Source organism: Cyclopterus lumpus, chromosome 7, assembly GCF_009769545.1.
Source record: "Cyclopterus lumpus isolate fCycLum1 chromosome 7, fCycLum1.pri, whole genome shotgun sequence".
NCBI classification, from domain to species: Eukaryota; Metazoa; Chordata; class Actinopteri; order Perciformes; family Cyclopteridae; genus Cyclopterus; species Cyclopterus lumpus.
Window position 1 is genome coordinate 20,405,233 of NC_046972.1, and position 12,804 is coordinate 20,418,036.

At 43.3% G+C, this 12,804-nt stretch overlaps 1 protein-coding gene across 1 annotated transcript in view; it reads left to right on the forward strand.

Annotated features, from left to right (window-relative positions):
* The first annotated feature begins 226 nt into the window (after window positions 1-226).
* The window catches only part of LOC117733473 (protein kinase C and casein kinase substrate in neurons protein 1-like), a 32,857-nt gene continuing 20,279 nt past the window's right edge, over window positions 227-12,804 (forward strand). The window contains exons 1-2 of the mRNA XM_034537157.1: window positions 227-434; window positions 6,463-6,538. The gene's annotated coding sequence lies outside the window, so the exon portion shown is untranslated. The remainder of the gene's footprint in view (window positions 435-6,462; window positions 6,539-12,804) is intronic.

The window sequence follows — 12,804 nt, forward strand, 5'->3', positions numbered from 1 at the left end:
AGTCTCGTTTCCCGTCCTGCAGCCTCTTTCTTGTCGTCCATTGAAAGCAAATCGCTGTGCCATCCCCCCCCCCCTCCCGCCCCCTTCCCCTCGCGCGCCTGTGCCGTGGAGCTCCCCCCTTGCTGCGTGCATCGTGATCTAGTGGATGCAGAGTCTTGCAGAGAGAACGCAGGGTCACCTTCTGTCACTGCAAGGGGAAATACCGAAGACATCGCAGCGCACCTATACGCAGCAGCAGCAGCAGCAGGTAAGTCAGTGTGTGTGTGTGTGTGTGTGTGTGTGTGTGTGTGTGTGTGTGTGTGTGTGTGTGTTGACGGCACATTGCTGCACTGGCGACGAGAAGCTGAGCATCCTTTCAGCAAAGGGCGACGCGGGGAGGAGAAAGGCATCTCGTATCGTTTCCCATCGATGTGGATGACCGCGACACCGACCAAGTAACACTACAGATTCATGAGCGATGCCATGGCAGATGATTTTTATTTTGTGTTGATTTCTGCATGCGTCATTTTAAACCATTGTTGGCAAACACGCCAAGGGTGAAGAGGACCATCTCGGATTACTACTGCATGGTGTTGTCGTTTCGTTCGTTCGTTTTTTTTTTTTTTTTTTTTGCACAGTCAAGCTAATGTTCCTCTGAAATGACAGCATGGTGCAGGGTGTTGTTTTGTGTGTGTGTGTGTGTGTGTGTTGCCATGCAGCTCTTTCTCCTGCAGAATGAGCACATTTGACCCCAGTGTATAGTAGCTGTGTGTATGCTCTACCGTGAGAATACGGTATCCAGTGCACTGTGTAGCAGATGGTAGTCAAGGCTGCAGGATTGCCATTTTATGTCCCCGTCCATGCGTCAAACGGGTAAACAAGACCAGGCGCGTGAACTCCGCGGATCGGCGATGTCGTAATCAACACCTACTTTATGTATATGTGTTGTTGTTGTTGTTGTTTAAGCATCGGTACAAACACACCGGATAGGTGTATATACGTTGTATATTTGACGGGTTTCTCGGTGAAATGGACGCGGACGTGTCAACCACGAGCACTCCGCCGTGACGTTACGTAATTGGTTGTCACAGCGCAGCGAGGAGCCATCTCTGGCGTCATTGTTGTTCTCCTCTGACAGACTCAGCGCGCCACAGAGGAGGAGCCGTCCGCGGGATTAGGTGCATGTGGTCCAATTAATCATTCATCGAACCCCCCCCCCCCCCCCCCCCCCCCCCCCCCAGCTGAAACACATCCCGGCTTCCAACCCGCTCTCGTGGCCACATTTTACGCGTTTGGCATGAAGGAGATGTCACCAGCTGTGCTATGAAAACACACAGACACAATCAACTGAGAGCCATCACAGGGCCCTGGTGTGTGTTTTATTGGTATTTGTGGCGTCAGATGATGACGTAGGGCAGGTGGCAGAAAAGGCTCGTGCCCGCCTCTGCTTGTTTTGGAGCTGTCCGCGGTGCTGAAGTCACTGTTTGCTGGAGTGCATGTCTGTCAGCGGCCAAGGTGCCCCCGTGAGAGCCAGAGGAGGAGATGATGATACTGTCAGGGGGGGGAGGGAGGGGGGGTTAATCCAATTGTGTTGCGGAAAGGGGGAGTCAAAGAGCAATTGCTATTTATTAGCAGACTCCTCACTCCTCGCCATGGAGACGAGTTAAAAGAGCATCACCAGGAGCTCCGTGGTGTTTTACCCAAGGCAGAATCATCTGACGGTCTGTCCGTTTACCTCTCAGATTGAAGCAGTATGTGGTCCTGATTACAAAACACAAACATTAGGGCCTTTTGTGTGTCTAATTTGAGTGAAGTTTACCGCCTTTAGAGATGAGCATTCAATATTTCACCTGGAGGAGGGGGGGAAAGTAAGCTAAGTCACATGAAGGGAAATAAACATAATTTTGTGCGGCACAGATCTTGTAATTTCTTTTTTTAAAATCATTTTAATCGTCATGTTGCCCTTCAGAGTTAACATCAGATTTATTTACACGTTTATCCAGAGGTTGGGAGCCACTGATCTGTCTGTTTAGGCCTACATTTGGGCCTAGAAAGTAACGCCGGGGATCGAACCGTAATACGTGAGACACCAAATATAAAAAATGTTACAAAAGCTGCCATTGAATGTATGAACACATTTATAATTAGTTTCACTTTAGTTCCTGGTTTAATATATAAAGGGATTTGTACTGCTGCGTGTGTTTATGCAAGATATGAGAAGTTTGGCGTCTTTTGTTAAAAATACAAAAACGTGTCCTAGCTGTTAATATATTAATAATAGTTTTTGTATCACTACTGAAACTTCAGTTGCTGGTGTTGAAAATAATCCAAATAGATATATGGTCAGACTCGACTGTACTTCTTTATTTATGTGCATGTGTTGGTGTCTGGCTGCGTGTGGGTACGGTGTGTGTGTGTGTGTGTGTATGTGTGTGTGTGTGTGTGTGTGTGTACAATACAGTGCATAGAGCCGTTAATGAAGTCACTAACTATCCTCCCTCTCGCTTCGAAGTGAAGCCACAAATACGTCCCCCACTCAACTCGCGGTGTGTCTGCGGTGCGTCTGCGTTACGTGTGTTTGAGGCTCGTCGTCAGAATTAAAATTGCAATTTGGAAATCATGCAACCGTCGGCCGGGCTTGAACTGTGGTTATCTTTAACCGCTAATAAAACACGGTAGTTGTGATGCTTTTTTGTTGTTGTTCAGCACAAGGAACATAGTGATAGTGGAGCTTAACCCAGGAAGTGGAAATGTTATAGTTCTGGGCTTTTGCTAAATGGTTTTACGTAGTTTTTAAATCTGCCATTTGGTTTCTTTTTGTCCACGTTCATAATGACAAAGGATTAACATGGAGCGTGGGATTTAAGCACTGCAGTTCAAGCTATTGTCATATAGTTGTTTATTTGTCTCTTTTAACGTGAGTTGCAGACAACAGGCGCAGGACACGGTTGCTTTGTTTTCGTCACATCGCGTGCCAGTTAAAGCTGAACACACAACCACCTATTCTTTTTCTTTTATCTGACATTTCCCCCTCTCTCGTGTTTCATCACGATGCATCGCGACACTGCGAGGGCAGGATGCGGATATGTGTGCAGCTCACTTTTCAGACTTCCACCGGAATGGGGTGTTTTCTCGTGTCGGTGACCTTTTGTTTTGCTTTGTTACATATTTGGTCAGTATTTGGTGTTAGTGGAATGTCCTGAGATGGCATGTGTGAAGACAATGTGTGAAATGGTGTATTTTCTTTCTATCTATATATATATATATATATATATATCCTCTGTAATGTGTGTGTTGACGAACGGGTTAAAGGGCCGCTGTTCCTCCGTTCAGGGAGGAGGTAGTGGTATTTGACAAGGTGCGAAAAAAAGAGGCAGTGTAAGAACAGAGAGTCTGAAGGGCAGCAGGAGCGTCTCATTTCTCTGAGTGCAGCGGGGAACACGCACGCACACACGCACACACACACACACACACACACACACACACACACACACTGAGGCTCTATCCTTGGTGGAAGATGTATGCCATTGGAGATGATCAAAAGCAACCACGGCACCTTTCACACCACGAAAAAGCTCATTTTGTTTTTCTGTCCTTGAATCTGTTTCCGTGTGTTTTTTTACGCCGGAGAGAAGAACAGAAGTGAGATGCTCTTAATGTTCAGTTTATTTCGTGAAAATACTATCAACAGGCTCGGATGCTGATCATAACTTCAATAATGAGCGTCTACTGTGTGTGTTTATTTACAGTAGTGCTCATCGGTACATAATGTCCCTCCCAGAGTGTGTTTCTTTGTGTGGAACGGGTATGAGTGAGGTCCAAGTTACCAGCTGGCTCTCACGCAGCGTCACCCCCAACACGTCACTTGTCTCCACCGCGATCACGTAGCCGTGGCTCGGACTGAGGCAGAGCCCTGATTCTGTGTGTGTGTGTGTGTGTGTGTGTCGGTCGTGGTCTTTTGGGGGCCAATTAAAAATGGAGTCCCAGCGCGCCGCGGCCGTGAATCACGTGCTGGTGTTTGGCTCGATGGCGGTCTGGATGGTCGAACATCGGCGTCAGTGGCGTTTTCTTTTGGTGATAATCGAGTGCAGCAGTTTCACGTTGTTGCTTTTGAACACTAGAGGGTGTGTTGTTCCTCGTGGACACACACGGACGGAGGCCACTGGCCATTATATGTATGTAGCGTCAACTCAAAGGGCTTTACATTAAGAACAACATGTATATAGCTATAAACACAATGACATATATCAGCGTAATCAACACAAATATAAGAATACAGTAGTGCATAGACAACATTACACAAAGCACTGACACAATCAAATAGAAACGCAGATGATATAATGTCGCCGCCTTGCATATAGCAGTGCATGTTGTTATGCGAGAGTCAGATGGGATGTTTCATCAGACCAACGATCCATAAGCCCAAAGATATTTAATGTGTTGTTGGAAAACGTGCAAATATTCCCATCTATAGGAGCTGGAACCAGGTCATTTTTTGGTAAATTTGATCAAAATGATTGTCAAAATAGTTTTCAGTTCCTTTTATTTGTTTTCATGCACCAATGGTGTGGTGGTTTTCACGCCGGTCCGAGACTGCAAGCCAGCTGCTGAATGATTGATGAATTCTCCCCCAGCAGCCTGCTGCTGTCTGTATCTCTCTCCGTCCGGTGAAACGCAGCACAGAGTGACCGTGACTCAGCATTTCCACGTGAATTTGTAGCCAGAATTCTGTTCGGACGTGGTCACCGTCAGGTTGTCCCCGCGGTGGCCACGTCTCCGGTGGCTTTTCCATTGGGTTCCACGCCTGAAATTCAGTCCATCCATCTGTTATGTAACCTGCTCATCCTGTTCGTAATAAGGTGCAGCAGGAGCAAATCCCAGCGGCGATATTCATTTAAAAAAGGAATAAAAACACAGACTTATGCTCGGTTTATGCTCGCTGCAGTGACCCCTGTGCGAGACGTCACTGCTGCTTGGTCGTGCACCTCTGAATTTGTGTATAGATTAATGATAGATTAATGATTACAAATATATATATATATATATATATATATATATATATATATATTAACATGTCTCTGAGGTTTTTACAAAGACAAACAATTAGTCTTATTAATGCTTTAGAAACAGGAGATCTGAAAAAAATCATCAACATTTGAATACATATTTACAGGATGTTTCATTATAATACATTTAACACTTATTTATTTACAGGGATTGTATAAAGGCGATAAAGTATCCCATGACTATCAGAACATCTTTGCACAAAGGCAAAGTTTTATTAAAATACAAATGCAGAAAGGAGAATAACCTGTCAGTCACGTGACGCCTTCAATTAAAGTCGTTCCAGCTTCATCGATGTTCTCACAGAATCTTCTGTTATTAAAGAGAAGGCGAGTCGGCCATATGACATATGAGCATGATGTTGAAGCCAAACATAGCAGCTAGCGGGTGTTTTTATTGCTGATTGATTTTTTTTTTGTCGACTATTCATTGGATACAATTGGGAAACGGTTTCCCCCGAGGCGTTTAAAGTGCTCGGATTGATTTCCCTTCAAACCGTCTGAGACACGACGATATTCCATAGATATTGATGTAAAACAAATCCTCACATTTGAGAAGTTTTGGACTAATTCATATTGTTTCTTTTGGCGTTATGATCCACTGGCTGATCCCCGAACAAGTGCATATAAGTATGTCATAATTGAATCATGGTTTCAGCAAGTTAAAGGGGAGATTAAACATAGTAGTTTAAATATCATGGTGTATGCAGACAAGTATCAAGAAATAGATATGGTGTGATAATTGCATTGTCACACTCACTTGAACCTTTAAACGTATATATACTATAACTTAAATATATATATACCACTGTAAAACTCTGTAATTCTTAGTCAAATGATTCATCTATTTAATTGAATACAACTTAACACAACCGTTGTGTAATAAACCTTTTTGAAGTTTATTATTTAACGAGTATACTTCTGAAATACCATCTACATTGCTGTTTTAAAGTTTTGCAGTGTGGGCGAGTGGTATGTGTTGAATTGAGTGGGTTGCACGCTGCTGTGTGGTGCGTGTTGATGGCAAAATGAATGCTTAATATATGCATTATATATGATATTATCTTCTCATCTCATATCGGTGTATGGTCTTGCAGAATTCACACCAAATTCACGGTCTTTCACTCTCTTTCAAGCTAAAATGAGCATGATTATCTTTTACTGTGTTTTAAAAAAACACGCATGTTAAGTTCACAACATTATCCTCTTTTTTTTAATGTTAACTGGGTTATAATTCTGTTAGCATGCTGGTGTATTGGTGTAAAACTACAAAGAAAGGGGGGGGGGGGCGAACATCGTTCATTTAGTCACTTCCTGCAGTGTCAGAATCTCTTAATATAATTGGTATTTTGACACGTGTTGTTGGACTGACTCCCATTCATAACCCTCATTAAGAGCCATTTAACTGTTATTTCCACAGGTGATCTCCTGCAGGGGACCAACAGCTCTCTCTCTCTCAGGTTTATGGAAACCTGACCTCCCCATTGGTGGAGAAGGTGAGTTGTACCCGCCTGTTTTCCCCCGAAATCTTCCCACTTGCTCGATCGTCGAGTTGCAGGTACTCCAGGAAGACCCGTCAAGTGCTCTTTAACTACGTTTTTGTATTATGTATAATGTATAACACGACGCACACCACTTGAGGTTATGAATAGCTCTTTGTCAGTGGGGTTAATATTTCATGAGGGCAGCCCCATCTGTCACTGAGCTAACTGGAGGTCATTTTAGTTTCTTATTTTAGACTCAAATTGAATTATTGAATTTAACGTATAAGATGATCATCGCTGCTGTAGTATTTAGATTTGATTAGTTGATCGTAACCACTGATCTGTAGTTTCTTTTGGTCGCAATAATATTCAGACTTTCTTTCAAGAGCAGCTCTCACTGGAGAGAAAGGTAACTCACGGTGGATTATTGATTTCCCTTGTTTGATGTGTGTGTGTGTGTGTGTTGTGGCGGAGCCTCACTGCAGCAGGCAGGTGTTTGATGAGCACAGACTTGTTCTGGTATGAGAAGGCTCTTCAGGTCCTCACGGCCCAGTTCAGGGACCCTGTGCAGTCTGATGAAGATGAAGTTTAGAGTTTAGACTGTAGGGAGACTCAGTATTGTGCTCGAAGGCTTAGAGGGAACTTAAAGAACATATTATCACCAGCAGTGATATTATACCCTCCCAGTCTGCTCAGGATATTGTTTTAATTAACTTCCGTTCACAAATGCTCTGTTAACATATAATGTTGCAATTTTTAAAAATAAAATGGCTCATCAAATCACGGGATTCTTAGTGTTCAGTCTTTTTTATTTTAAAATGTTTAAATAAAAAGGACAATATGTTCTAATTTCCACAATATCAACATGGCAGTATTTAAGAATCACTTAAATATATCGCCGTTTCGTAAAGTCCCATTCATGATTACTTTTCTTTTTTTTTAGAGAAAGAAGAAATTACGTTTTTGAGGAGGTAATAAATAACATCTCTAATATAATTCTATATTTTACAAAATAACGGCTCTATTGAGGAGAAGGAGGAAGTAAAAAAAAAATAAAATAAAATAAATCCATGGGGCACAATCTAGATTTGCTGTTGCACAACAGCCAGTCATGGTGTTTAAATAGCAAGAAATCAAATAAAACCGACCATTTAATTTAATGTATTTTATGTGTCAGACCCACTTTGCAGCATGGCCGATAAACATTTAAAAAGTAGGATGTTCTACATTTTAAAGTCAAATTTAGAGTTGGGGAGGTCGCCCAGGCCTGGTGGCTTGTTTATGCCTTCGGGCTGGTTAGCCAATTCCTACATGGAAACATTTACACCAGACTTATTTTAATTTTTTTTTCTTCCTTCTCTTATTCAACAACCGGCAGCACTGGTTTGGCTCCCGATTAGAGGTATCCATCCATCCATCGCTCGCCGAGCCAAGTTGGCCGTATCTGTTGTCACGACGGCTTACAAATAAATACTTCATGTCTGTGCCAATTCCAAGAGTGATAAGAGTCCTCGAGTTTTTGCTTTTTAGTGCCGCGTTGTTGTCTTCAGCAGTCAGATTTGGACTCTCACCGTAAAACAAGTCTCGGGTCCAGTCGCGAGTCCAGTCTTGGTTTTGGCAACTCCGATCTGTTTTGAGTCTCAGGTGTTCAGTCTCCGGGCACTCCACCTGGCCGGCTACTCCACCTCCACGGCCTCTGGGTATTACAGGTATAAATAGGGACGTAAGGTGATTATAGTCTGGCCATTCTGTTGACGGATCTCTGGGCAAACTTGTTTTTGTTGCTTGTGCTCTCCCGTCAGACTCTATGGATGGCAACGTGGGTCTCGTACAGACATTCGTGGTCTCCAGAGGATGAATGTTACCGACTTTGGTGATATGAGCACAACCATGAGGTTGACTTCTGTGTTTTTAAGTATATATGTACTATTAAATTGGGTGCAAAGATTCATGTCGCCCTCAGGATGAATTGTATCAACTCTGGTGATCTTCTGACTGTTTTGTTTCTTGTGCTTTTAATCAGGTCAAAATACCTATTTGCCCAATAATATCTGTGACTTGCTAAATGAATGACGTTCCCATCAGTCTCAGGTGTTCGTTGGGCTTAGCGCTAGTTCGCTAATGTTAGCATGTTAGCGTGTTATCACGCTAAAACCAAGATGGCGAGAGTGAACCTTTTTAGACTTTTTTTAATTGTTTTTTAAACTACTTTTCCACTTTTTTTAAAAAAATTTTGCTGTGTCAGCAACACCCCTTCCTCTCGTCCGTCAGACAAACCAAACGCGCATTTTTTTTTTTTCCCCCATCAAGAGCATAAAGTTTCCGACTGGTTTTCAAAGTCAGTACGACATATTTTCATTTCTCAGTTTCATGTGTCACATTTACGTTGGAAAGGCAACCAAAGGCTGTTGATTAACATTTTTAAATAAAACATTTTTATATAAAAAAAACATTAGCTGATTTCAAAATTATTTGGAGATCTGCAGTGCACATCCCATGTTCACGTTAAAAAAAAAATAATCCGTAGCACCTTTTTGAATAAACTGGCCCTCTCACTCCTCCATGAATTCCCACACACACATTGAACAGGCGGTGCGTTTGGAGGCGGGCCCATCAGTATTCAGTGCGGCGTCGGGCAGCTAAACGAGGGCGGAAAACGCTGGCGTGTTTTTGAAGAGCAGCATTTCCAGACTGACTGTTGCCTCGCTCACGTACTCCCTCCCTTCCTCCCTTCCTCCCTTCCTCTGCTCTCTCTGCTCTCTCTGCTCCCTCGTTCCGCCTGGACATCAGGAAACACTGGACCGGAACCTGAGCCTCCGTCATCTCACAGCCACTGCTGCATGTCTGCAGTTCATTACTTCATCACCACCCATCATGTCTCTCTCCTCCTCCTCGCCCTCCCCCTCCCCCGCTCCGCTCTGCCTCTCTTTGCCCTCCCCCAAACATTTAAAAAAAAAAAAAAATTTTTAACCCTGTCTTGTGTCACCAGGAAGCTTGTGGCAAGAGGCTTGATGGTTACATAACGACTGCAGCAGCGCTCGGGACACTGTGTGTGTTTGTGTGTGTGTGCGTGCGTGTGTGTGTAAAATGTATGTTTCCGGTCAACAGACACATTTGGAGATGGATCCAGCCAGCATCCATTTAATAGCCTCTTCCTGTCCCTCTGCTGGACTCAGCCGAGAAGGACCTTTGCTTTATGTCTGTTGTGGATGGTTCAACAGGCCGGCGACATGTACAAGTTCACGTTGGTCTTCTGCATAATGCTACAGTTTATTCTTTCAAGAAATCATGTTTTTTTTTGTTTTTTTTGTTCCCCCCCCCAATGAGGTTGTCATAATATCTAAACAAGACCAGTCTGCTAATGTTGACGTTTAGCAGGTATAATGTTTACCATCTTATGTTAGCGCGGTAGCATGCCAACATTTGTTGATTATCACTAAACACCCCCCAAAACAAACAGCTGAGGCAGATGGGTATTAGCTTCGCAGCTATTTGGTCATAAAGCAAAAGTATTGGACGACTTATAAGTTTGTCCTGATGGTAGCGCTGGAGCGAAAAGCGTCGCAACAGAGTTATTACATTTCATCCAGAGTGAAAGATTAATATCTTTACAAAATGGCACGGCCATCTCATCCTGGACCACGGCCGTGGCTTCATCAGGTAGTTCATGAGACATTTCAGTTCAAACAAGTGGCATTGCTATTCCTAGAGCCAAGCCATTAGTGTGGCTAAAAAGAATTACCAGTCAGAGCCCACAGTGACTGAACTAATCCAAAATGACCCAGAAACTGAGCTGATACCTTCTTAATTATTATTATTTTTTTAAATAGCCGGGCTTAGGATGTAGCGTGATCAAGCGGCAACCTCCTGGTTCTGAAAAGTGAAGCCAAAAACCAAGATGGCGACGGCCAAAATGCTGAACTCGAGGCTTCCACTTCCTATATACAGTCTGTGAGCACGATGCGGCGCTACAGAGGACCGCGGCTCCACAAACACCTTGATTGATTGATTGATTGATTGATTGATTAATGGATGCTATTGGTTGACAAATTGGTTGCCACCGGCGTATCCAATCACAGTCCATATTTAGTTTTTCAGGAAGAAATGATGATTGGATTCTTTTGTAACTTATTTTGCACAATATGACTAGGAATGTGGCATTCTTTAATTTCAATGTGACTTCAAAATATAATGTTTACCTGGACAACTGGAACCTTATGACACCTCCCTCGCCGCTCCTGTCACTCGAGTTTACTTCTGACAGCCGTTTCGAAAAATCTAATTTCTCCTCTGAACTCAAATATTCAAAATAAACCTGAAAACAGTTGTGTAGTCTGCATCGAGTCATGTATCTACACGAGGCAACAATAGTTGTAGACAAATTGGACAGACAGTGAATCGTGTCGTCGTGTTGCTTATTGATTCATCTCGCTGAGGGTCTAATGTCATTCTCGGTAGGTGATTTACAGCCTCTTGCAGCCAATTAAATTATGTATTTACATTGTTTTTCAGAGGCGTTGCAGTAATGACATTTACAGGAGCATAATCGGAAAATCTTCCGCGTGCAAAAGGACAGTTGAAGTTAAGGGAAGACGAGAACAGAGAGAAGATGAGTCGTATCATTCAGTCGGTGAGACTCAGTCTTCAGCTAAGCCACCGGCGTAAATGGATTACGGGCCATTAATAATTCTCTCTCTGAGACAACAATATGAAACCACAGTCGTGTGTTATGATTCTTGCTATGAGTCTTTTTAGTTTTACTTTCCAGTTGTCGATTTCTATTTCATACGTTGTTTTCCTGGCAACTATTACTTGGCTATTCTGGTGGGAGATTTGTGTCATTTCTGATGGCCATTTATTGATTCATCAGGCTAAATTCTCTTTTAAGAGACATTCAAATTATTATGATAAATTATTTTTGAGAAACTACAAGTTTCACCAGTTATTTTCCTTTTCATTAAGTTGATTTTTACTTCAGTTTCCCAAAGCATTGCGCGTACACATCTGTTTACATTCAGTTGGCAACACGTACTCCATAATCCCGTTTCATCGTGCCAGGCTCCATTACCTCATTGAAACGTGCTTTTATTAACCCATTGTTTAAGAGTACAAAGTGTTTTATGGGCTGTCCTATGACGGGCAACATGCTCAAATCCCTGCCAGCTCCATATGACCTGTAGCTGAACATGACCTCTGACCTGCATGTGGGATGGAGAGAGGGAGAGAACATCTCCCTCCAGAAATCATGCCTAATGTCTTTTTTGTTATTTAGCTCCCTGTGCTTGTGAATTAGGGTGTGGACTGCTGTTCTGGGAGCTGAGCAATAGCACACCTGGCTAACTCGCACAGTTACGCAACATCGATATTGAGTGGAACACACACACACACACACACACACACAAGGAACAAACAATTAAGCAGAAACGTGGTTCTTGTGCAGCCACCCAGAGCACCTCTGGGTGCATTCATAATCAGATGGCTGAGTCATCCTGTTTGTTTGCTGACCCCGCACTGCTAGCTTGCGCAGGCTTAAAGGCCTCTTTGGACCAGATCTTTTTTCGTTAAAATACCCGCCAGCTAAATGAAAGAATCGTTTAAGAATCTGAATGAAATGTGTGTTCGATAAGTCGCCGTTCTCTCGTAAAGAAGACATCTCATGGGTTTGATGTCGGGGACAGATTGAGAGTGGCATCTATTCATTGTTGCCGTGGTGGGATGTAACTGGATGTCCTCCCTAGCTCGTGTGTTTGTGCTTCATTTTTTTTTTTACATTCATTTCCTCACCGTGCCAAACCGCATTAGATTGGGTTCATTTATCTTCCTTAGACTTTTCTCCTTGTTTCCTCATAAAGGAAAAATACACATGTTTAAGTATCAGGCTATTTCATGTTGCCGTGGCCAGTAAGCTGCCCACCCCCTTAAATTCTGTTGCAGACTCCCTATTTGGATCAACACATCAGACCGCATTTGGCTCTCCTGCTCTCCGCCCCAGCGAGCAGCGAAGAGGGCTCACGGCACTACAGGTTGAGCTGGAGAATGCATCACAAGACCCCCGTCACTGGTTTTCCTTCACTTGCCCTCCATCTCTGTCTCTACTGCTCCGTGTCTTTTCTATTATCTAGCTCAGACTCTCTCCTCTTCAGTATATAGACACCTCTCTATTCTGCACTCACAGTGTGTGTGTGTGTGTGTGTGTGTGTGTGTGTGTGTGTGTGTGTCACTGCGTCTACCCAACCGACGTCCCCGCTGCTGTCTAAACCATCGATCACGTGGCCGGC